This window comes from Pseudophryne corroboree, chromosome 8 (genome assembly GCF_028390025.1).
Source record: "Pseudophryne corroboree isolate aPseCor3 chromosome 8, aPseCor3.hap2, whole genome shotgun sequence".
Classification (NCBI taxonomy): domain Eukaryota; kingdom Metazoa; phylum Chordata; class Amphibia; order Anura; family Myobatrachidae; genus Pseudophryne; species Pseudophryne corroboree.
The window spans coordinates 204388858-204413382 of record NC_086451.1 but is presented as its reverse complement, the minus strand read 5'-3'; the positions used below and the strand labels follow the sequence as shown (position 1 = coordinate 204413382).

General features: G+C 44.4%; 1 pseudogene; it reads right to left on the bottom strand.

The window, feature by feature from the left end:
* Positions 1-420: 420 nt before the first annotated feature.
* On the bottom strand, positions 421-539 carry LOC134950045 (5S ribosomal RNA; annotated as a pseudogene).
* Between the last annotated feature and the right edge of the window lie 23986 nt (positions 540-24525).

The following is a 24525-nucleotide window of genomic DNA, read 5'->3' as shown; positions in this document are numbered from 1 at the left end:
AATTGCCATGACACTATAAGGAAAATGTGGTCTTAAGTAAGAGCAAAAGACAAAAGCAGCTATATGCCTTTTCCAGGGCACACTTTGATAAATTATAAGAAAATTATGAATTGTGAAAATATGAGTATATTAATACTTAACTTTTATTGAGATATACTTAAAAGAAAGGGAGAAGGCAAATATAGATAAATAATTGCTACAATTCTCGGGCGATAAAAATTAGATGGGCGAAAATATGTTTATTCCCTTGATAATCCAAAAATTACCTAAATTTTAAATTGAAAAAATCTTTGTGGGAGTAAACTAGCTCCATTAGGTTCAGCTATCACATGTCAGAGTATCAGGATTAATTATAGGTGGAAATTCGATGCCTGGGTCTGCACAGAAAGCTGGAAAAACTCAAATGATGTGAGAGTAAAATACCTACGGTACCTAGTATTCCCTGGTGGTCTCCCAACCGGGTACTGACCAGGCCCTGCAGTGTATGGCTTCCAAGATCAGACGAGGTTGGGCATACTAAGTGTGGTTTGACCGTAGGTGAGTAAATCTCCAGCATGTGCAATCAATTCCAGTGTACAGTTACTCCAGGCAAATCATATGGATATGATAATCTGACAAGGATCAATCCCCTAAATGAGATATAAATGATTCTGTGCAATGAAAGAGCACACCGTATTCTGATAGGTGTTTGTTGCCCCAATCTGAGACACCTATTGTTATATCACATTTAAGCAAAGAACAAAAATATTCTTGAAACATATATTGAATATTCCTGTGGCTGGATATCACCAAAAAACAATAAATCCTAGAGATTCAGATTTTATAGGGGGAGGCCGTGTTTTTGGATATACAAATCACTATCACCCTCGTATTCTAATGGTTGTAATACTGAATAAGAAAATAAGACAAATCATATAAATATGATAATCCAACAAGGATTGATCCCCTGAACTGGATATATACTAATCAGCGCATTGAAAAATTATGTACAAAGGTTACTAATTTGGCCTCCAAGTATCGGCGGACTAGGTGCCAAAAATACTGAATAATTGGGCAAGCCCAAAGGCAATGGTAAGTGTCAGCTCCATCCCGGTGACATTTTGGGTATGAATGAGTTTCTGAGGATCCCATTTGAAAGCGCCGAAGTGGGGAAAGGTAAGTATTAAGGTAAATATTTTAAAAAAGTTCAAGGTACATACTGGCTGGTAACACTTTTCAGGAATATAACAGGACCTTTTCCAGAGTAGGCATGGACAGATTAGGAAAGTGGGTCAACCACCTGGACATACCTGCTTTTATTTTACTATGGTCTATACATTTCATTAAAAAAGTGTAGTGGACTGAAATGGCTTTAGACGTAGGTACTGGATATGCCAAGAGGTGTTCCATCGTTCCAGTCCAGTCAAACGCAGAGAAATGCCCTATCACACATGATACATAAAATTGTGCTTGTGAGAAAGCTACGGGGTAAGGACTAATCATAGCGAAGCTTGAGGAAACTTCCGCAAAGGTCAAAAGACGTTTATCAGCTATATCGACTAGGTGCCTAATTCTAGTGATCCCTGCCAGTCTCCACAAAGTAAAGGGGTGAGCAGCCATGCCATCAAGAAAGCTGGGATTCCTAATCAAGGGCAGGTGTAAAGAATGGTAGGAATTTAAATAGAGATGAGCGGGTTCGGTTTTACTCGGATTTACTCACGTCCGTGTTTTGGTTAGCCAATAAGAAAAATCCAGAAAAAAAGAACTTGCGATAATTCTGGCATTAAGAACCGAGTAAATCCGAACCCGCACATCTCTAGATTTAAACCGGCTGAGTGACGTATGATATGCCAGATTTTTCTAGTTGTACATAAAAGTAGGTTTAACTTTAAAGTTTCAGGTATTTCTCGATTGTGTTGATGCAGAAAGCAAACTAGGTCCATGTTAAGTAAAAAACCTTGTTCGAGAGAGGTGTTTGTATACACCAAACTATTGTGAAGCCAGTCACGTAAGTGCCTTAATAATGCAGCGTGTTTGTAATCCACTGTATCTGGAAAGTTAATGCCTGCATTGGATTTTGTCTGTTGAAGTTTTCTCAAAGCTATACGGGAACGACCAGCTTTCCAGATAAATTTACAAATTGACGCATTTATGTGGCCAATGTCAGTTTTCGTTAATAGTACCATTAAGGATTGCAGTGGGTATAAAAGACAAGGGAAAGCCACCATTTTAAGCAAATTGGCCCTGCCTAGTTAAGATAATGGAAGGCACTCCCATCCCTTATTATGCCTGGCTAAAGTACTAATAGCTTGACTCACATTAAGTCTATACAAATTAGATAGATGACGAGGCACAGAGATTCCTAAGTAGGGTATGTGTGAGTGAGCCCATTGTAATGAGAGCTGCATAGCCCACCTGGAACATGCACAATCACCAGAAAGTAACATAGCTGTGGACTTCTCCAGGTTAATGCGGAAGCCCAAAATAGAGCCATATAAATGGATTGTGTCTAGACTTTTGCAGATAGCATGTTCAGGATTGGCAATAAAGAGAAGAATGTCATCGGCAAACGTTGACATTTTAATCTCCTGGCCACCAATATTTATACCCTTAAAAGGGCTACTTTGAAAAATGCGCAAAAGGGGATCTAACACAATATTAAACAGGAGGGGGGACAAGGGGCAACCCTGTCGGGTACCCCTCTCCAGGTGGAAGCGAGGGCCTACAATCCCATTAATCAGTAAGGAAGTTGAGGGGTCTTGATAAATGTATCATATCAGGTTAATGAAGTTTTTCTCAAAGCCTCTCATCTCCAAAATTTTAAACAAGTGTGGCCATAAAATCATATCCAATGCCTTATGGATATCAAGGCTTAAAAGGACATTTTGATTGGCAGCATAATTATGGGACTCCACCACTACCGCTATTGCCGCATGAATTGCTTTTACAGCATGACGTCCTTGCACAAATCCCAATTGTGTTTCTGTAAGAATTGATGGGAGTATATTTTGGAGTCTGAGGGCCATAATCTTAGCTAGGAGTTTATAGTCCACATTAAGTAAGATAATTGGCCTACTGTATATGAAGAAAGGAGGTTAGGGTCCTTGTCAGGTTTCGGTAAGAGGGTCATATAAGCCTCATTAAAGGAGGGGTATGATAACCCTCCATCATGAATAGCCGTGTAACACTGGTGTAATGGTTTCTTGGGTAATGACAGCGTGTGCCTCCACCCGAGCTATTGGGAATTTATTATTTCCAGGCGAGCTCGGGAACGCCCGGTTATTATTTCTTTGATTACTTCCCTTCTATCTTCCTAATCTAATTATTTCAGATAGGGCAATAGGTAGTATAACAGTATGAATAATGAAAGCAACTTTCTCTCTTTCAGGTTCCACCTCCAATAATAAGACAAATCCTATGGTAAGTATATGGTTGTTTACTTTTCTTACTTAACTATAACATTAATTACAAATCATACCTTTCCAGCATTATATTGCAGTCATCAGGATGAGTCTTTCTCAACATTAATACTCTCCTATACAGCAACTCAATGCATGCAATACAAAAAAAAGATTTTACCATCCAATAGTCACGGAGACTATTGACCCGGGTAGTTAGAAAAAAAAACAATTAATTATAGGTTATAAGGTACCTACTATCCTAAGGTGCACCACCATTTGCCTACACATTCTGAAGTTATGCATAACCATGGTATAGTACGTATACGTCCATTGTTACTATCTGTCCACTACTCTTGTAAAGATCAGTTGATGAATGGAGTATCTATTCCAAATTATAGGTGTGGCGGGGATTTATTTACAGGTTGATGCTCCTTGATCCTGGTCATCCACCGTTCAAAGAGGGAGGAACTAGGCTTCAGTCATTGATGGTAATTGGGTACTTAGGTTTATATAATTTTACCTCCACTTAAAATCTTGGATGGGGTTAGTAAAAGAGAGTAGGGATGATTCCCTATTGGTGCGTAGTTCCTTTCCACAATAAAGGTGGTTCAGTGTATATTTTCTCACTTGGTGACCCAGGTAGTGTGAGTGATGGGAAAATGTCTATTATCCGATCAGCGATATATTACGCCCGATATTCCCTAGCAATTGCCGTTAACAACTATGAATAGGATTTAGTATATTTAAATGTCGAATAGTATCTTCCTACTTCGACCCCGGTAGTCCATAACGAGAGATAAATTGCTAGGGCTGCTGCCTCTGCCAATTAAAATAAGGTCTCTGGATAATGTATTCCAGCTCCACAGACTGAGTCTATACACTGTGAGTATCTGATATGTTATATCCGTCTCCGTACCAGTGATATGCCTAAGCAAACTGACCTTCCATCCTCTGTTTAAGTATCCTGTGCATATAGGCCCTCATTCCGAGTTGATCGGTCGCAAGGCGAATTTAGCAGAGTTACACACGCTAAGCCGCCGCCTACTGGGAGTGAATCTTAGCTTCTTAAAATTGCGACCGATGTATTCGCAATAATGCGATTACTAACTACTTAGCAGTTTCAGAGTAGCTCCAGACTTACTCTGCCTGTGCGATCATTTCAGTGCTTGTCGTTCCTGGTTGACGTCACAAACACACCCAGCGTTCGCCCAGGCACTCCCACCGTTTCTCCGGCCACTCCTGCGTTTTTTCCGGAAACGGTAGCGTTTTCAGCCACACGCCCCTGAAACGCCGTGTTTCCGCCCAGTAACACCCATTTCCTGTCAATCACATTACGTTCGCCGGAGCGAAGAAAAAGCCGTGAGTAAAAATACTTTCTTCATAGTAAAGTTACTTGGCGCAGTGCGAACATTGCGCATGCGTACTAAGCGGATTTTCACTGCGATGCGATGAAAAATACCGAGCGAACAACTCGGAATGAGGGCCCTAGTCACTATACTGACCTCCAAGGGATAGAAGGGGTCAATAAATATATATCAGATGATACTTCGTTAGAGTATAATAGTTATTGCTTTAAATGCAGCCAGCCCATGAATGAATGCTGGCTACAGAGATTCTGCAGGCTGACTATCTGATGCGATACCACTGTTGTAACTGCAATACAGTGATATCTGCTGTGGGGAGTTTGTGTCAGTGTAGTGCATCCATTCACTTACATTACTGTGTATTCTCCAATTACTTCAATCTGCTAGGGAGATTCCTCCCCCGACTCCTCCTTTTATTATCTGAGGGAGGGGGCCTCTCCTCCGGATGCTGCCAGAGAGTTCCTCACTCCTCCGCAGTGAGTATCGGGAAGGACGAATGATCGCCTCCCCCAGTCTCAACTCCCCTACTGTCACCGCTGGGTGTCTCCTCGCTTCAGCGCGGCTCCGAGCCCGTCTGCCCGCCGCGATCCCTCCTCTGCCTGACAGGTAATCACCTTGCCGGGGACTCCCTCTCGTCTCCTCCTCCTTAATTCAAAGGGCTTCCTGCTGCTCAGCGGTGGTTTCCGTCTCTTCAGCCCGGTCTCTAGCCCGATCACCGCGTTCTTCTCCTCCGCTCTCCTGCGTCACTCCCACACACCTTTCCCCCGGGGGAAACCGTTTTCCTTCCACGTGCGCTCCCCTCGTCTTCTCGAGCCCTCACTTTCCTGGCACGAGGGCTTCTGGAAAAATCTCTCATTACTCTCTCGTGCCAATGTATTCCACCGAATCCCAATAATCCCCTGTCCATGTTATAGGGTTACCATATGGCACCCACATATATTTACACATATTACACTTTACTTAATACATATTTATTCTATATATCTCATATATTTACACAATATTGTATATTATATCCCTATTAATAATTCTAATACATTAATCCCAGGGAGCATATAAACCAAGGGGCTACAGCCGTAAAAGGTTCTAATAATGTAGGTGCAATCTGAGGTTGTAACAATCTATAATACTCTCCAGAAAACCTATCCGGGCCTGGGGATTTGCCCAGGGGCAGTAGTAATATAGCCCTGTTCACCTCATCCATAGTAATATTGCCTGCTAATTTTGCTTTTTGATCAGAAGTCAACAGTGGCAATACAGTCTCACTGAATAACCTTTCTTGGATATCTGAGTCTACAGGTGAGAGTGAGGAGCTAAACAGGGTCATAAAAATTGAAATTGAGATGAATAAAAGCAATTTGAATTATTTTATTAACTTAGTTGATACGTCTTTACCTTAAAGCTAAGATGCAACTAAGATAGCAGTGTAGTGTAGGTAGCCTGGGGTCAACATCAGTAGCAGACTGGGCACCGTGAAATTTGTGGAAGCAGCCCTAATAGGGGTGCGGTCTGTTGAGGGGGGTGGATTCTGGTGAAAGGTGGGCTTTCCTCAGATACAAGAGCTTTTATAAAACTGAAACTGCCAATGTATGTTGATGACAGGGCTCTTATATAGGATCAAGAGTAGTTCCATAAAATAGGGGATTAAGGGGTCTATTTACTAAGCCTTGGATGGAGATAAAAACGAAAAAAAGGTTTTTAGGCGCTGAACAGGGTCGTGCAAATATAGCACTGATAATGGCAGCCACTTGGTAAGGAGGTAGCCGGCCTCCTGAATGTAAAACAACTAAAACAAAAATCACCAAGTAGGCGCACAATACCAATGATGTTGATAAAAACACAATTTATTAACATAAAACCAATGACAAACTGATTAAAAAACACAACACTACACAGAGCATATACCTGAGGTATTATACCTTATAATTCACACATAAAGTGTATTAATAAATGAAAGGGACACTGAAATGCAGGAGAACCCGTCTCTGTAAGATAGGGTTAATCTCTCACATTAATTCCATATCAGACAGTTTAAATGAAAAGGAAGTCCTGTAAACTGATGTAATAAGCGTTTGTGACCATAAAGGTATCCGGATTTAAATAATGTTTCCTTGGAGCAAAATAAACCAACCGATTAATGTTACTCACTGAGACGTAATGATCTCTTGCTGCACGGGATAAATGGTTAAGGAACCGCTTGTTATCACCCTGTGCATGGGTGAGACATCCGTCAGCGTATATTCAGATGAAAGCCATTTCTTTCTGTGCAGCACCAGTTGCCTGTATCAGACCACCATACAGATCCTCCAGCTTGCTGAGCAACGCCCGGCCGGGCAGGAGGTAACAATGTTCCAAATGCAAGGAGAGTTAGAGTGGAATGATTGAATCACAGGCTGGATCATTCACCGGTGACTTGTAACGGACGGCTGAAAGTGATGGATGTCGTGCTCCGTGGGACACTTAATGGTCAAGTGTGGCCCTTTCTTCTGTACCCTCAACGTGTTTCTCCGCACCTCAGGCGGCTTCTTCAAGTGGCAGAGTGTTCTTCTCTGAGCACTATTGTGGTTGTTTTATACCTTGTCCCATTAAAATCATTAGAAACAGGTCAGTGTGAAGGCTCAACAGGTGCTCTGAAATCAAAGCCTTCATACACAGATAACGTGTCACAGAGTTTTTAATTAGACATAATTAATTCAAAAAATATATTTTAAAATAAATCCTATGACTATCAGTTTGTCATAAATAAAAACAACATAAATAAAAATATAAATATATTTCTGTTATGCGGATAGAATCACTATGATCCCATGAGGCTGCAGCCATATTAAAAGATCTTTCAGCAGCTGCAGCATTTATCCATTAATAGTCTCCCACTCATGAGTGGGGAAAAAGAATATACAAGCATATATACACATATGGTAAATTAAGTGCTATATGTTGTTAATAGCATATTATAGTAGACAATAGGTTTATTAGGTCTTAATTTTATTCTTTATTTATAAATGTTTATACTAAATAAGCCTATCATAAATCATGTGAAATACCATGTGTAAGAAAATATCTATACAACACATCTCTTCATATTGCTATCTTTATAAGCTCCAATCTTAGTATTATAACATGGGACAATGTGAATTAAAGACACTTAACACATATAAACATGTAGAGAAAGAGATATATATATTGTTATTTTTATAGTTTTATAGTTTTATAGTTTTAGAGGACAGTATCTTCATCATATCAACATCTAAGCTATTGTAGTTACTCCTGTAATCTATTATCTAAAAGTAGGACTGGCTGCATGGGTCAGCGGCCAGACTAGCGTGCAGAAAAAATCTGGCGCGTCACTAGCAGTATAGCGGCAGCGCCAGGTCTGCTCGCAGTCATGGTCTCAGACCCCGCAGATCCTCTCCATCAGTATAGTAGATAACAATAAATAGGTAAACAATATAATAAGTACAAACAACAACAAAATAAAATAAGAGAGAAAGGAATAGGGACCAATCTTCATGTATAATTCTATACTTCAAAAGGAAAAGATGAGATAAACTGAAACAGCTAAATATAGCTAAATGAATTCAAGATCTATGGTTTCATTCAACCCTTGGGGTTTCAGAGTCTGTAATTTCCAGATCCATGCAGCTTCCTGACGACATAGAGTTCTAAATCTATCTCCACCTCTAGGGGTGATTTTAATCTGTTCAAGGCCAATGAGCTGGAGACAAGCTGGATTACTGGAATGAATTTCTGCATAGTGACGTGAAACACTATGGTTCATATATCCCTTAAGGATATTCCTTCTATGTTCCATAAAGCGCAGCTTCAATGCCCTAGTGGTTCGCCCTACATAGTGCATCTGACAAGAGCAGCGTAACAAATAAACTACAAAATGTGTATTGCAATTTATGAAGGATTGTATCTTAAATTCTGTACTTGATCCAAACGGAGAAATATGTTTAATTTTATTGACCACATGAGTACATGTGGTACATCTATTATGATTACATCTAAAGAAGCCCACAACTTTTGGGCCCACTAATGTAAGTTGTTCACTCCTTTCAGTATTAACAGGAGATCTCTTAAAAAAACTCGGAGCTAGTATGTTCCTAAGATTTTTAGCTTTTTTAAAAATAATCGTAGGGTTTGCAGGAAGAGTTGTATTTAATATTGGATCGGTCAACAATAGTTTGTAATTACGTTTAATTATACAAGAAATTTTATTTGCTTTTACATTAAATTTTGATTTGAAAGCCAGATTATAGTGATTAATTTTTTGAGTTTTATTCTCACTATTATCTTTTTTGTTATTTTTGTTTTTGTTATTATTGTTGCTAATAGATCTAGATTCCTCAGTAGCTGTTTCAATGAATGAAGGAGGATCACATGCTATAGTAATACGTGAACCTTCTTTCTCATTTGGGTTCATATGAGATAATTGTGTATTAGTAGTTTTAAAGATACTTCTCCTATCTAATGTTTGTGAATAGGCTATGGCCTCTTCTAATATATCCTCGGGATAATCACGTTCTCTCAAGGAGGTAATCAGATTCTCCGCGTGCTCAGCAAAGGTACAGTCTAATGTACAGTTACGTCTAATCCTAAACAGTTGACTTTTAGGTACGTTGTTAAGCCAACCTTTCTTATGGTTGCTCGTATACGGAATATAGCTACAGGTGTCAACCGATTTTTTATAGGATGATACTATGAGTTTCTCCTCTACCGCCTCCACTGTTACGTCCAAAAAATTGATTCGTGAGGAGTGATGTGTGCAAGTGAAGGACAAACCATATTCATTAGTGTTTAAAAAATCAACAAAATTCATAACTGTGTTATCATCACCTTTCCAAATAAAAAACAGGTCGTCGATATAGCGACAATAGAGGACCAGGTTCGCAGAGTATGGGCCCTCCCAGATCAGAGCCTGTTCGAGGTCACCCATGTAGATGTTAGCGAAACTCGGTGCGAACCTGGTCCCCATCGCTGTACCGAGGACCTGTAGATAGTGACAGTGATCAAATAAAAAGTAATTATGTGTCAAAATAAAATAAATAGCCGAAGTGATAAAGTTGCGCTTCATCTCTGAGTCCATTCCGGATTTCCTAAGGGCCTTATCAACGGCTTGTACACCTTTATCATGTGGGATATTGGTGTACAATGCTTTTAATCGGTTGGTTTATTTTGCTCCAAGGAAACATTATTTAAATCCGGATACCTTTATGGTCACAAACGCTTATTACATCAGTTTACAGGACTTCCTTTTCATTTAAACTGTCTGATATGGAATTAATGTGAGAGATTAACCCTATCTTACAGAGACGGGTTCTCCTGCATTTCAGTGTCCCTTTCATTTATTAATACACTTTATGTGTGAATTATAAGGTATAATACCTCAGGTATATGCTCTGTGTAGTGTTGTGTTTTTTAATCAGTTTGTCATTGGTTTTATGTTAATAAATTGTGTTTTTATCAACATCATTGGTATTGTGCGCCTACTTGGTGATTTTTGTTTTAGTTGGATGGAGATAAAGTGCATGGAAATAAAGTACCAACCAATCAGCTACTAACTGACATGTCACAGGCTGTGTTTGAAAAATGACATTTAGGAGCTCATTGGCTGGTACTTTATCTCCATGCCCTTTATCTCCAGAGCCGGCCATAGGCATAGGCAAACTATGCAATTATGCAATTGCCTAGGGCATTTGATATGCCTAGGGGCATCAGCAGCTTCTGCTGATTAAAATGATATTCGGCATGCCTATATTCTGTGTGTAGCATTTCATATGCAGAATACAGCCACAGTCTCGCACAGTATATAGGCATGCCACATATCATTTTAATCAGTAAAAGCTGCTTGTGCATCCTAGCCACATAGCAATGCAAATAAAATGCATTTTAATTTAAAAAAAGGTGCCAGATGTTAGCATTGAGGCAATATTTATGAGGACACATCTATATCCAAGCAGAGGCAGAGGTCACAGTGTTAGTGGCAGTGTGATTGCAGTGTGCATGTGAGTGGGTTGGTTGTGCAGTGGTGTTCGGAATATGTGTAAGGAGCATTATGTGTGTCACTTAAAAATGCATTAATAATGTGCAACATATGTGTAAGGGGCACTATGCGTGTCATTATGTGTATAAGGGCACTAATAATGTGCAGCAAATGTGTAACGGTACTACTGTATGTGTGTCATTATGTGTATAAGGGCATTAATAATGTGCGGCACATGTGTAACAGGGTACTACTGTATGTGTGTCACTATGTGTATAGGGACATAATAATGTGCAGCAAATGTGTACGGGGCACTATGTGTGTCATTATGTGTATAAGGGCATTAATAATGTGCGGCTTATGTGTAAGGGACATTATGTGTAAAAGGGCATTAATAAAGGTTGTCATAATGTGTAAGGCACATTATGTTTATAAGGACATTAATAATGTGTCTTATATGTGTAAGGGGCATTACTGTGTGGAGTTATGTGTATACATGCATTACTAATGTGTGGCATTATCTGTATAAGGTGCTCTACTATGTGGCATTGCATATAGAAAGGGCACTACTGTGTCGTCTAATGTGAATAAAGAGTAATAGGGTGTGATGTAATGTGAATTACGGGCTCTATTGTGAGTAGTAACGTTTATAAGGTAAAGTGATACTACTGTGGGATGCAATATGAATTATGAACACTATCGCATGATCAAATGTGAATGAAGCTGCAGTACTGTGTGGCGTAATTGGAATTGGGCTTACTATTGTGTGGTCATGCCCCTTGCCAGCAAAAGCACACCCCTTTTTGGGCTGTGCACCAAATGTGCAAACTGTTAATATTTAAAATATAGGGGATACAAACACCAAAATAAGGACTGCTATGGGTGAGGGGTGATGGTGCTGGGAAAGAGGTACAAGGTCAGAGGTGGAACTAGCGGTGGTGCTAGGGGGCACCAGCCAAAATCTTGCCTAGGGCATCATATTGGTTAGGGCCGGCTCTGTTTATCTCCATACAAGGCTTAGTAAATAGGGGCCTAATTCAGATCTGATTGCAGCAGCAAATTTGTAAGCTAATGGGCAAAACCATCTGCACTGCAGAGGGGGGGCAGATATAACATGTGCAGAAAGAGTTAGATTTGGGTGTGGTTTGTTCAAACTGAAATCTAAATTGCAGTGTAAAAATAAAGCAGCCAGTATTTACCATGCACAGAAACAAAATAACCCTCCCAAATCTAACTCTCTCTGCACGTTATATCTGCCCCCCCCCCCCCTGCAGTGTACATGGTTTTGCCCATTAGCTAACAAATTTGCTGCTGCGATCAGATCTGAATTAGGCCCTAGACTCCTAAATTTGATGGTCAGGAAGGAGATAAATAAAACTTCCAATTAGAGATAAAGATGTTGATATCAGAAAGGCTAAAAACTCAACAATTGATAAACGTACTATACTACAGGTGTGCTGTACCTACGCCACATCAGATGTCACACAGGTAAAGCCATTCAAAGAGGGTGTAAAATAATTTAAAAAAAAGTTTTATTCACATATTGTATTGAATTGAAAAGGCATGTAACCCAATCTCAGTCATGCAACTAAATTTCAAATTTATGCTCTCATCCTACAGTGCTATCTTTTCCATCTCTGAACAGTCATACTTCAAGAACCTTATCTCCTTCCAGTTTTCTAACCCCAAGTGTCTCTTTGTCACTGTCAACTCCCTCCTCTGCCCACCCCTATCTTGAATGCCTTATTCACCCTATGTCCTTGACTTTGCACCTACTTCACATCCAAAATTGACTTCATACGCCAGGACATTACATCCCAACAGACCCTCAACAACCCGCCCCCACTTTCCCTGATCACCCCTTTCCTTCCATCCTACCAATTCTGGCTTTTTTCCCTGTATCTGGAGATGAAGTAATGGCCCTCATCTGGCACTGCCCCCCTCTCTACTTCCCCATTAGATCCTATCCCCTCCGGACTCATTCGCTACCTCTCTCCTGTCTATTCCGAGCTTGCCCAACTCCTCATTCTCTACCTCTCACCAGGCACTGTCCCCTCAGCCTTTAAGCATACCCTTGTCTTCCCTATTCTCAAAAACCTACTTTTGATCCTAACACTCTCTCCAACTATAGACCCAGCTCTCTCCTACCTTTTCCCTATAAACTCCTTGAGCGTGTTGTCTACATTCTCACCTCCCACTCCCTGCTTGACCCATTTCAGTTTGGCTTCCATCCTCTCCACTCCACTGAAACTGCCCTTGCAAAAGTCTGCAATGACCTCCATGCTGCCAAATTTAAGGGCCACTACTCTCTGCTTATTCTTCTTGACCTCTCTGCTGCTTTTGACTCTGTGAACCACTCTCCCCTGGAAATCCTTCACTCCATTGGTCTGTGTGGTACTACCCTCTCCTGCCTGACCTCCTACCTCTTAGACTGATCCTTTTCTGTCTCCTCTCATGACTCCACCTCCCCTGCACTTCCCATAACAGTAGGTGTCCCCCAAGGTTCTGTTCTTGGACTGCTCCTTTTCTCTCTCTATACGTCCTCTTTAGGTGAGCTCATTCGCTCTTTTGACTTCCAATATAATATCTATGCTGATTATGCTCAAATCTACCTTTCCTCCACTGACCTATCCCCTTCTTTCCTCACTCATATCTCCAACTGTCTCTCTGCTATCTCTTCTTGAATGGCCCAGCGCTATCTTAAACGTAACATGTCTAAGACTGAGCTGATCATCTTCCCACCCTCCCACAAACCTCAATTCCCACAATTTAATTATCCATTGATAGCACAACTATATCCTCTAGCCCCCAAGTGTGCTGTCTTGGCATTATCCTTGATTCCTCCCCTCTCCCTCAAACCACACATTTAGTATCTGTTGCAGTCCTGCAGTTTACATTTCAAAAATATTTCCAAGATCAGACCCTTTATTAAACTAGATGCTACTAAGATTCACTGGTCATCTCCAGATTCGATTACTGTAATCTTATGCTATTTTTGCCTCCCAGACAAATGCCTCTCTCCTTGCTAGTCTGTCCTAAATGCTGCTGCTTGGTTCATCTTCCTCTCCAACCATGCTATGTCCACCTCCCCTCTCTTACAAGCCCTACACTGGCTCCAATTCCCTTTCCAAATCCAATTCAAGCTTCTCACACCCACTTACATAACTCTCACCCATTAATCTCCCATTTACATATCTGACCTTATATCCCTTTACACTCCCACCCACCCTCTTTGAGCCACAAATACATGCCACCTCTCTTGCCGCTAATTGCTTCCTCCCACTCTTGCCTCCAAGATTTTGGCCGTGGTGGTCCCTACTGGAATTCTCTACCTCTCCCCCTCAGACTCTCCACCTCTCTACAAAATTTCCAACGGGGTCCCAAGACTCACTTCTTCATCAAACCCAACCATCTCTCATCGTAACCTTCTGTTCCATGCTCACTTCTACTCTACCTGTGTCACCCCTGTTTGTCTGTCAATCCACTTTAGAATGTAAGCGCTTACGAGCAGGGCTCTCTTCCCTCATGTGCTTTTACCCTCTTAGACTATTTTTCTAGTCCCTACAATGGCACCAAACCTTCAGTTTCTGCTATCATGAGGATTATTTCAGTGTCCTGTCCCCTGGTACATAAATGGTTATATACCATGTACATGTCCTACATTGTTTTGTACTGGAAGTCACTGTTTTCCAGTTTGGCTCATTTATTTATGTAGTTTGTTAGACACTGCAGAACCCTTGTGGCGCCATATAAATAAATGATAATAATAATCATAATAATATTAATCATCATCATCATCATCATCATCATCATCATCATCACATGCAGTTGACATTAGCTAAACCAAGAGCTGTGTCAACTATATGAACCCATCAACACCTGTGGCTATCTGCCAAAGCAGCACATAAGCATCTATTCATTTCAAATGCAAAGATAATAGCTCTGAAATAGAAAAAGCACAAAGAAGATCAAAAAGAAAGACTTTCATTTCAAGTTTGCGATTTAGTTTATGTAAAAACTTAATTTATATAATATACAATAAGTAAGGTAACAAGACCTCTCACATGTGTAATGTTCTCTATTTCATTCTCATTTCTTGGCAGGGCAGCAGGTAGATCACTGCTGTCCCTCACAACCATTAGGCTGTGCCTCATATCAGTCATACTGATCCAAAGGGTTGGGGTCAGCATACCGATGCTGGGATCTCATCCACCAGGATGCCGGCAGGGGGTTAGCGCAATGAAGCCATCCACACTGCGCTCGCCATACTGCGGGCTCGGTGGCTCGCTGCGCTCATCACAGGTTCTGTTCTCTGTGGGTGTCATGGACACCTATGAGTGGGAATAGCCCTGGCCCCCCGCTAGCATCCTGGCATCAGATATCCTACATTCAGTTACAGGCACTACAGAAGCCAGACACTCAGCGAAGCCATATGCAGTCTGTGACTGTACTTGCTTTACTGCGACTGGCAGTGATTTCCTATTGGATATCCTACATGTCAGTTACAGACACTACAGAAGCCAGGAGAGATAGAGGACACATACTCTCTCCCTAGTGCAACACACATGCTGCTGTGTGCTGCGCAGGGGAGAGAGGCAGCTGCAGCAGTGTCCTCTCTCTCCCTGCTTGACATACGGGTGGGTGGGGAGTGAGTAATTGCACCTGCCACCCCCACAGCAGCCGTCCCTGCTGCCTCCTGCAGCTCACCTGATGCCCCCACATCTAGCGCATGCAGCCGCATAGAAACTTTATATTTAAATATTTTTAAAGGAGGGGGGCTGGCCACACCTCCCTGCATTGGCCATGCCCCCTCAGATTACCTGGGCCTGGCAAAGCTGACGGCACCCCTGACTACAGGGAGTCCCACTGGGAGATAGTTCATCCCTCTGGGACTGCCAGACCGGGCTGCGATTAGCAGAGAGCTGGCTTCCTGTAGGAAGCCACTCCCTGCCTTGTCAGCCATAGCCAGCTTCTATGGGCTGCAACTGATGCAGTCCATAGTGGCCGGGGGATTGTGCTTGCACAGTCCGGCTGCCACTGGTGCGGATGCACCGGATCCATTGTGCAGGTGCTGTCTCCTCTTCTCTTCGGGCAAGCACAGGTAGTGGCAGCCCCCCTACCACCATCAAGTAGGAGCTGTCGCTGGACCCAATATTAGCTGTAAGATGGCTCAAACATTGAAGTGCAAAGTGTGTTCAGATTTCTGCATCTAAAGGGCACATCAGCAGTGGAAATTCATTGCCAACTTGGTAGTGAGAATTGCAAGACTAATAAAAAAGCAACTCCTTACAACGCTATTCATATAGTATAGCTGCCATACTGATGAATTAAGTACTTGAGGGGTCAATATACAATCAACCCATCAGAAGCAGCTAAATATTACTGCGCTGATAGTCCTTATCATCACTGCACATCATTGCATCAGACCTCCAGTACCTGCAGAAGATGCTCCTGCTTTAAGGCACATTGGGGGTCATTCCGAGTTGATCGTAGCTGTGCAAAATGTTGCACAGCTACGATCAACTTTCCTGACATGCAGGGGGATGCCCAGCACGGGGCTAGTCCGCCCCGCATGTCAGTCCGGCCCCCCCTCGCAGAAGTGCAAAGGCATTGCACAGCGGCGATGCCTTTGCACTTCAGGAGTAACTCCCGGCCAGCGCAGCTTTAGCGAGCTGGCTGGGAGCTACTCCTCGCTCCCTGGCCCGCAGCGGCTGCGTATGACATCACACAGCCGCTGCAGCCTGCCCCCTGTTCGGTCCGGCCACGCCTGCGTTGGCCGCCCCGCCCCTGCGAAACGGCGGCAAAATGCTGCCGTTTCGCCCCCTCCTGCCCTTCGATCGCCTCTGCCTGTCAATCAGGCAGAGGCGATTGCTGTCCTGCCACGGCCGTCGGCCGTCCCGCATGCGCAGGTGCACAAAGGCGCAGGCGCATGCGCAGCAGGGACCCGTTCACTTTGCTGCGTGAAAACGCAGCGAGCGAACAAGTCAGAATGACCCCCATTGTGCATATGCATCCACATTTCTCTATCGTCCTAAGTGGATGCTGGGGTTCCTGAAAGGACCATGGGGAATAGCGGCTCCGCAGGAGACAGGGCACAAAAGTAAAGCTTTTACAGGTCAGGTGGTGTGTACTGGCTCCTCCCCCTATGACCCTCCTCCAGACTCCAGTTAGATTTTTGTGCCCGGCCGAGAAGGGTGCAATTCTAGGTGGCTCTCATAAAGAGCTGCTTAGAGAGTTTAGCTTAGGTTTTTTATTTTACAGTGATTCCTGCTGGCAACAGGATCACTGCAACGAGGGACAGAGGGGAGAAGAAGTGAACTCACCTGCGTGCAGGATGGATTGGCTTCTTGGCTACTGGACATGAAGCTCCAGAGGGACGATCACAGGTACAGCCTGGATGGTCACCGGAGCCACGCCGCCGGCCCCCTCACAGATGCTGAAGCAAGAAGAGGTCCAGAATCGGCGGCTGAAGACTCCTGCAGTCTTCTTAAGGTAGCGCACAGCACTGCAGCTGTGCGCCATTTTCCTCTCAGCACACTTCACACGGCAGTCACTGAGGGTGCAGGGCGCTGGGGGGGGGCGCCCTGGGAGGCAAATGTAAACCTTTAAAAAGGCTAAAAATACCTCACATATAGCCCCAGAGGCTATATGGAGATATTTACCCCTGCCTAAATGTACTAAATAGCGGGAGACGAGCCCGCCGGAAAAGGGGCGGGGCCTATCTCCTCAGCACACGGCGCCATTTTCTGTCACAGCTCCGCTGGTCAGGAAGGCTCCCAGGTCTCTCCCCTGCACTGCACTACAGAAACAGGGTATAACAGAGAGGGGGGGCAAAATAAATGGCAATATATTAATATAAAAGCAGCTATAAGGGAGCACTTAATCATAAGGCTATCCCTGTCATATATAGCGCTTTTTGGTGTGTGCTGGCAGACTCTCCCTCTGTCTCCCCAAAGGGCTAGTGGGTCCTGTCTTCGTATAGAGCATTCCCTGTGTGTCTGCTGTGTGTCGGTACGTGTGTGTCGACATGTATGAGGACGTTATTGGTGTGGAGGCGGAGCAATTGCCAAATATGAGGATGTCACCTTCTAGGGGGTCGACACCAGAATGGATGCCTTTATTTGTGGAATTACGGGATAGCGTCAACTCGCTTAAGCAGTCGTTTGCCGACATGAGGCGGCCGGACACTCACTTAGTGCCTGTCCAGGCGCCTCAAACACCGTCAGGGGCTGTAAAACGCCCCTTGCCTCAGTCGGTCGACACAGACCCAGACACAGGCACTGATTCCGGTAGTGAAGGTGACGAATCAACCGTATTTTCCAAAAGGGCCACACGTTATATGATTTTGGCAATAAAGGAGATGTTACATTTAGCTGATACTACAGGTACCACTAAACAGGGTATTATGTGGGGTGTGAAAAAACTACCAGTAGTTTTTACCGAATCAGAAGAATTAAATGACGTGTGTGATGAAGCGTGGGGTGCCCCGATAAAAAACTGCTAATTTCAAAGAAGTTATTGGCTTTATACCCTTTCCCGCCAGAGGTTAGGGAGCGCTGGGAAACACCTCCTAGGGTGGACAAAGCGCTAACACGCTTATCAAAACAAGTGGCGTTACCCTCTCCTGAGACGGCCGCACTTAAAGATCCATCAGATAGGAGGATGGAAAATATCCAAAAAGGTATATACACACATGCAGGTGTTATACTACGACCAGCTATTGCGACTGCCTGGATGTGCAGTGCTGGGGTAGTTTGGTCAGAGTCCCTGATCGAAAATATTGATACCCTGGACAGGGACAATATTTTACTGTCGTTAGAACAAATAAAGGATGCATTTCTTTATATGCGTGATGCACAGAGAGATATCTGCACACTGGCATCACGGGTAAGTGCTATGTCCATTTCGGCCAGAAGAGCTTTATGGACACGACAGTGGACAGGCGATGCGTAGAGGAGTTATTTGGGGTCGGTCTATCGGATTTGGTGGCCACGGCTACGGCCGGGAAATCCACCTTTCTACCTCAAGTCACTCCCCAACAGAAAAAGGCACCGACCTTTCAACCGCAGCCTTTTCGTTCCTTTAAAAATAAGAGAGCAAAGGGCTATTCATATCTGCCACGAGGCAGAGGACGAGGGAAGAGACAGCAACAGGCAGCTCCTTCCCAGGAACAGAAGCCCTCCCCGGCTTCTACAAAAGCCTCAGCATGACGCTGGGGCTTCGCAAGCGGACTCGGGGGCGGTAGGCGGTCGTCTCAAGAATTACAGCGCGCAGTGGGCTCACTCGCAGGTAAATCCCTGGATCCTGCAGATAATATCTCAGGGGTACAGGTTGAAATTAGAGACAGAGCCACCTCGCCGTTTCCTGAAGTCTGCTTTACCAACGTCCCCCTCAGAAAGGGAGACGGTTTTGGAAGCCATTCACAAGCTGTATTCTCAGCAGGTGATAGTCAAGGTACCTCTTCTACAACAAGGGAAGGGGTATTATTCCACTCTTTTTGTGGTACCGAAGCCGGATGGCTCGGTAAGGCCTATTCTAAATCTGAAGTCCTTGAACCTGTACATAAAGAAGTTCAAGTTCAAGATGGAGTCACTCAGAGCAGTGATAGCGAACCTGGAAGAAGGGGACTTTATGGTATCCTTGGACATCAAGGATGCGTATCTCCACGTTCCAATTACCCCTCACACCAGGGGTACCTCAGGTTCGTTGTACAAAACTGTCACTATCAGTTTCAGACGCTGCCGTTTGGTTTGTCCACGGCACCTCGGGTCTTTACAAAGGTAATGGCCGAGATAATATTTCTTCTTCGAAGAAAAGGCGTATTAATTATCCCATACTTGGACGATCTCCTAATAAGGGCAAGGTCCAGAGAACAGCTAGAGATGGGTTTAGCACTATCTCGAGAGGTGCTAAAGCAGCACGGATGGATTCTGAATATTCCAAAATCCCAATTAATGCCGAAAACTCGTCTGCTGTTCCTGGGGATGATTCTGGACACAGTTCAGAAAAGGTTTTTCTTCCCGAAGAAAAAGCCAAGGAGTTATCTGACCTGGTCAGGAACCTCCTAAAACCAGGAAAGGTGTCTGTACATCAATGCACAAGAGTCCTGGGAAAAAATGGTAGCTTCTTACGAAGCAATCCCTTTCGGCAGATTCCATGCAAAGGGATCTGTTGGACAAATGGTCAGGGTCGCATCTTCAGATGCACCTGCGGATAACCCTGTCGCCGAGGACAAGGGTATCCCTTCTGTGGTGGTTGCAGGAGGCTCATCTATTGGAGGGCCGCAGATTCGGCATGCAGGATTGGATCCTGGTGACCACGGGTGCCAGCCAGAGAGGCTGGGGAGCAGTCACACAGGGAAGAAATTTCCAGGGAGTGTGGTCGAGCCTGAAAAAGTCTCTTCACATAAGCATTCTGGAACTAAGAGCAATCTACAATGCTCTAAGCCAGGCGGAACCTCTGCTTCAAGGAAGACCGGTGTTGATCCAGTCGGACAACATCACGGCAGTCGCCCATGTAAACAGACAGGGCGGCACAAGAAGCAGGAGGGCAATGGCAGAAGCTGCCAGGATCCTTCGCTGGGCGGAGAATCACGTGATAGCACTGTCAGCAGTATTCATCCCGGGCGTGGACAACTGGGAAGCAGACTTCCTCAGCAGACACGACCTTCACCCGGGAGAGTGGAGACTTCATCCAGAAGTTTTCCACATGCTATTAAACCGTTGGGTAAAACCAATGGTGGACATGATGGCGTCTCGCCTCAACAAAACACTGGACAGGTATTGCGCCAGGTCAAGAGATCCGCAGGCAATAGCTGTGGACGCGCTGGTAACACCTTGGGTGTACCAGTCGGTATATGTGTTTCCTCCTCTGCCTCTCATACCAAAGGTATTGAGGATTATACGGCAAAGTGGAGTAAGACTAGTGGCTCCGGATTGGCCAAGAAGGACTTGGTACCCGGAACTTCAATAGATGGTCACGGACGATCCGTGGCCTCTACTTCTGAGAAGGGACCTGCTTCAGCAGGGTACTTGTCTTTTTCAAGACTTACCGCGGCTGCGTTTGACGGCATGGCGTTTGAATGCCAGATCCTAAAAGGAAAAGGCATTCCAGAAGAAGTCATTCCTACCTTGATAAAGGCAAGGAAGGAAGTCACCGCGAAGCATTATCGCCGTATTTGGCGAAAATGTTGCGTGGTGCGAGCAGCGGAGTGCTCCGATGGAGGAATTTCAACTGGGTCGTTTTCCTACATTTCCTGCAATCAGGATTGTCTATGGGTCTCAAATTGGGATCTATTAAGGTTCAAATTTCGGCCCTATCAATATTCTTCCAAAAAGAATTGGCCTCAGTCCCTGAGGTCCAGATTTTTATCAAAGGAGTACTGCATATACAGCCTCCTGTGGTGCCTAAGGTGGCACCGTGGGATCTAAATGTAGTTTTAGATTTCCTCAAATCAAATTGGTTTGAACCACTAAAGAAGGTGGATTTGAAATATCTCACATGGAAAGTGACTATGTTACTGGCCCTGGCTTCGGCCGGGAGAGTATCTGAACTGGCGGCTTTGTTTTATAAAAGCCCTTATTTAATTTTCCATTCGACATAGGGCAGAGCTGCGGACGCGTCCGCATTTTCTCCCTAAGGTGGTATCAGCGTTTCACCTGAACCAGCCTATTGTAGTGCCTGCGGCTACAGACGACTTGAAGGACTCCAAGTTGTTGGACGTTGTCAGAGCCTTAAAAATATACATTTAAAGGACGGCTGGAGTCAGAAAATCTGACTCGCTGTTTATACTGTATGCACCCAACAAGTTGGGTGCACCTGCTTCTAAGCAGTCGATTGCTCGTTGGATTTGTAACAAAATTCAACTTGTACATTCTGTGGCAGGCCTGCCACAGCCTAAATCTGTTAAGGCCCATTCCGCAAGGAAGGTGGGCTCATCTTGGGCGGCTGCCCGAGGGGTCTCGGCATTACTACTCTGCCGAGCAGCTACGTGGTCAGGGGAGAACACGTTTGTAAATTTTTACAAATTTGATACCCTGGCAAAGGAGGACCTGGAGTTCTCTCATTCGGTGCTGCAGAGTCATCCGCACTCTCCCGCCCGTTTGGGAGCTTTGGTATAATCCCCATGGTCCTTTCAGGAACCCCAGCATCCACTTAGGACGATAGAGAAAATAAGAATTTACTTACCGATAATTCTATTTCTCGGAGTCCGTAGTGGATGCTGGGCGCCCATCCCAAGTGCGGATTATCTGCAATACTTGTACATAGTTATTGTTAACTAATTCGGGTTATTGTTTAGGAAGCCATCTTTCAGAGGCTCCTCTGTTATCATACTGTTAACTGGGTTTAGATCACAAGTTGTACGGTGTGATTGGTGTGGCTGGTATGAGTCTTACCCGGGATTCAAAATCCTCCCTTATTGTGTACGCTCGTCCGGGCACAGTACCTAACTGGAGTCTGGAGGAGGGTCATAGGGGGAGGAGCCAGTACACACCACCTGACCTGTAAAAGCTTTACTTTTGTGCCCTGTCTCCTGCGGAGCCGCTATTCCCCATGGTCCTTTCAGGAACCCCAGCATCCACTACGGACTCCGAGAAATAGAATTATCGGTAAGTAAATTCTTATTTTAATTGTCTCACAATTACATGAACACATCCTTACTGTCCTCTAGCTACACATGCCTGCCGCCATTCAGCATTTCTAACCAACAAGAGACACATGTTGACGATATGCACAGATATAGACATATACATGGCATCAGGAGCGGATCTAGGCACGGGAAAGCAGGGCAGGCACCCGGGCCGCCCCCACGGGCACCCGCCGCCCACCCGCACCCCGCACTCCAGCTGCAGCAAGCGCCGTGGGCAGTGTGGCAGCCCGCTGCACCCGGAGTTGCTGCAGCCGGCTCCATTGTCAGACAGACACTAGAGGTCATAAATTGACCGCAAGTGTCTGTGCGGCGCTATGGGAGAGACATCATGACGTCTCTCCCCTAGAGAGGAGCCGGCGGCGGCCAGAGACGGCCGGGAAGCAGGAACAGGGCTGGTGAGCATTGTTTATTTTTTTTTGTGTTTATAAGCGGCGCTACAAGGGGCCACAACAACAGGGGCATCTCTACTGGCGAAACATCTAATGGCGGCAAATCTACAAGGGGCATCTCTACTGGGGGCACATTGAAGGGGAATAACTACAGGGACATCTCTACTGGGGGCACATCTACAGGGCACATCTACTGGGGGTACATCTACTGGGGCAAATCTACAGGGGCACAACTACAGTGGCCACGGCCCTTCCCTATGAAGCCATGGCCCTATTTTTTTACGCTCGCCTTTGGTGCACACTAACCCTGTTTTCCCTGTTGGGGGGAGGGGGGGCACCAAAGGAAACACACAAGGTCTAAATCCGGCCCTGCATGGCATGGCGATGTCATATATGTCCAACTAGTAGTTGGCTTAATTGAATTTTACAAAATATCCAATAATTTCTACTGATCGTTGTTGATTTACTTATGGCAAGTAGAGTAAGTTCAGGCTTTTTCTAAAAACCTGCCTGTGGAAATAAACTACGAAGGTTGTTCAATAGGTAAGGTAATAAGGGCCCGATTCAGACCTGATCACTGTTGTGCGAATTCCCACAGTGGGCGATTATCGAATGACTGGGGCAAAAAAGTATTTGGACAGCCACCGATTGTGCAAGATGACCCACTTAAAAAGATGAGAGAGGTCTGTAATTTCCATCATAAGTACACTTCAACTGTGAGAGAGAGAATATGGAAAAACAAAACAAAACAGGAAATCACATTGTATGATTTTTCAACAATTTATTTGTATATTCTTGTGGAAAATAAATATTTGGACACCTACCAAGCAGCAAGATTTCTGGCTCTCACAGACCTGATACTTCTTCTTTAAGAAGCTCTTCTTTCCTCAACTTGTTACCTGTATTAATGGCACCTGTTTGAACTGGTTATCTTTATAAAAGACACCTGTCCACACCCTCAAACAGTCAGACTGCTGCCTCTCCACCATGGCCAAGACCAGAGAGCTGTCTAAGGACACCAGGGACAAAATTGTAGAGCTGCACAAGGCTGGGATGAGCTACTCGACAATAGGCAAGCAGCTTGGTGAGAAGAGATCAACTGTTGGCGCAATTATTACAAAATGGAAGAAATACAAGATCACTGACAATCTCCCATGACCTAGGGCTCCATGCAAGATCTCACCTCGTGGGGTATGAGTGATCTTGAGAACGGTGAGGAATCAGCCCAGAACTATACAGGGGGACCTGGTCAATGACCTCAAGAGAGCTGGGAGCACAGTCACAAAGGTTACCATTAGTAACACACTATGTCGTTATGGATTGAAATCCTGCAGCGCCCAAAAGGTCCCCCTGCTTAAGCCAGCACATGTCCAGGCCCGTCTAAAGTTTGCCAGTGACCATCTGGATGATCCAGAGGAGGATTGGGAGAATGTAATGTGGTCAGATGAGAGTAAAATCGAACTCTTTGGTATAAACTCCACTCGCCGTTTTTGGAGGGAGAAGAATGTTGAATGGCATCCCAAGAACACCATACCCACTGTGAAGCATGGGGGTAGAAACATCATGCTTTGGGGCTGCTTTTCTGCAAAAGGGACAGAACGACTGATCCATATTAAGGAGAGGATGAATGGGGCCATGTATCATGAGATTTTGGGCAAAAACCTCCTTCCCTCAGTAAGAGCATTGAAGATAGAACGTGGCTGGGTCTACCAGCATGACAATGACCTCAAACACACCGCCCGGGCAACTAAGGAGT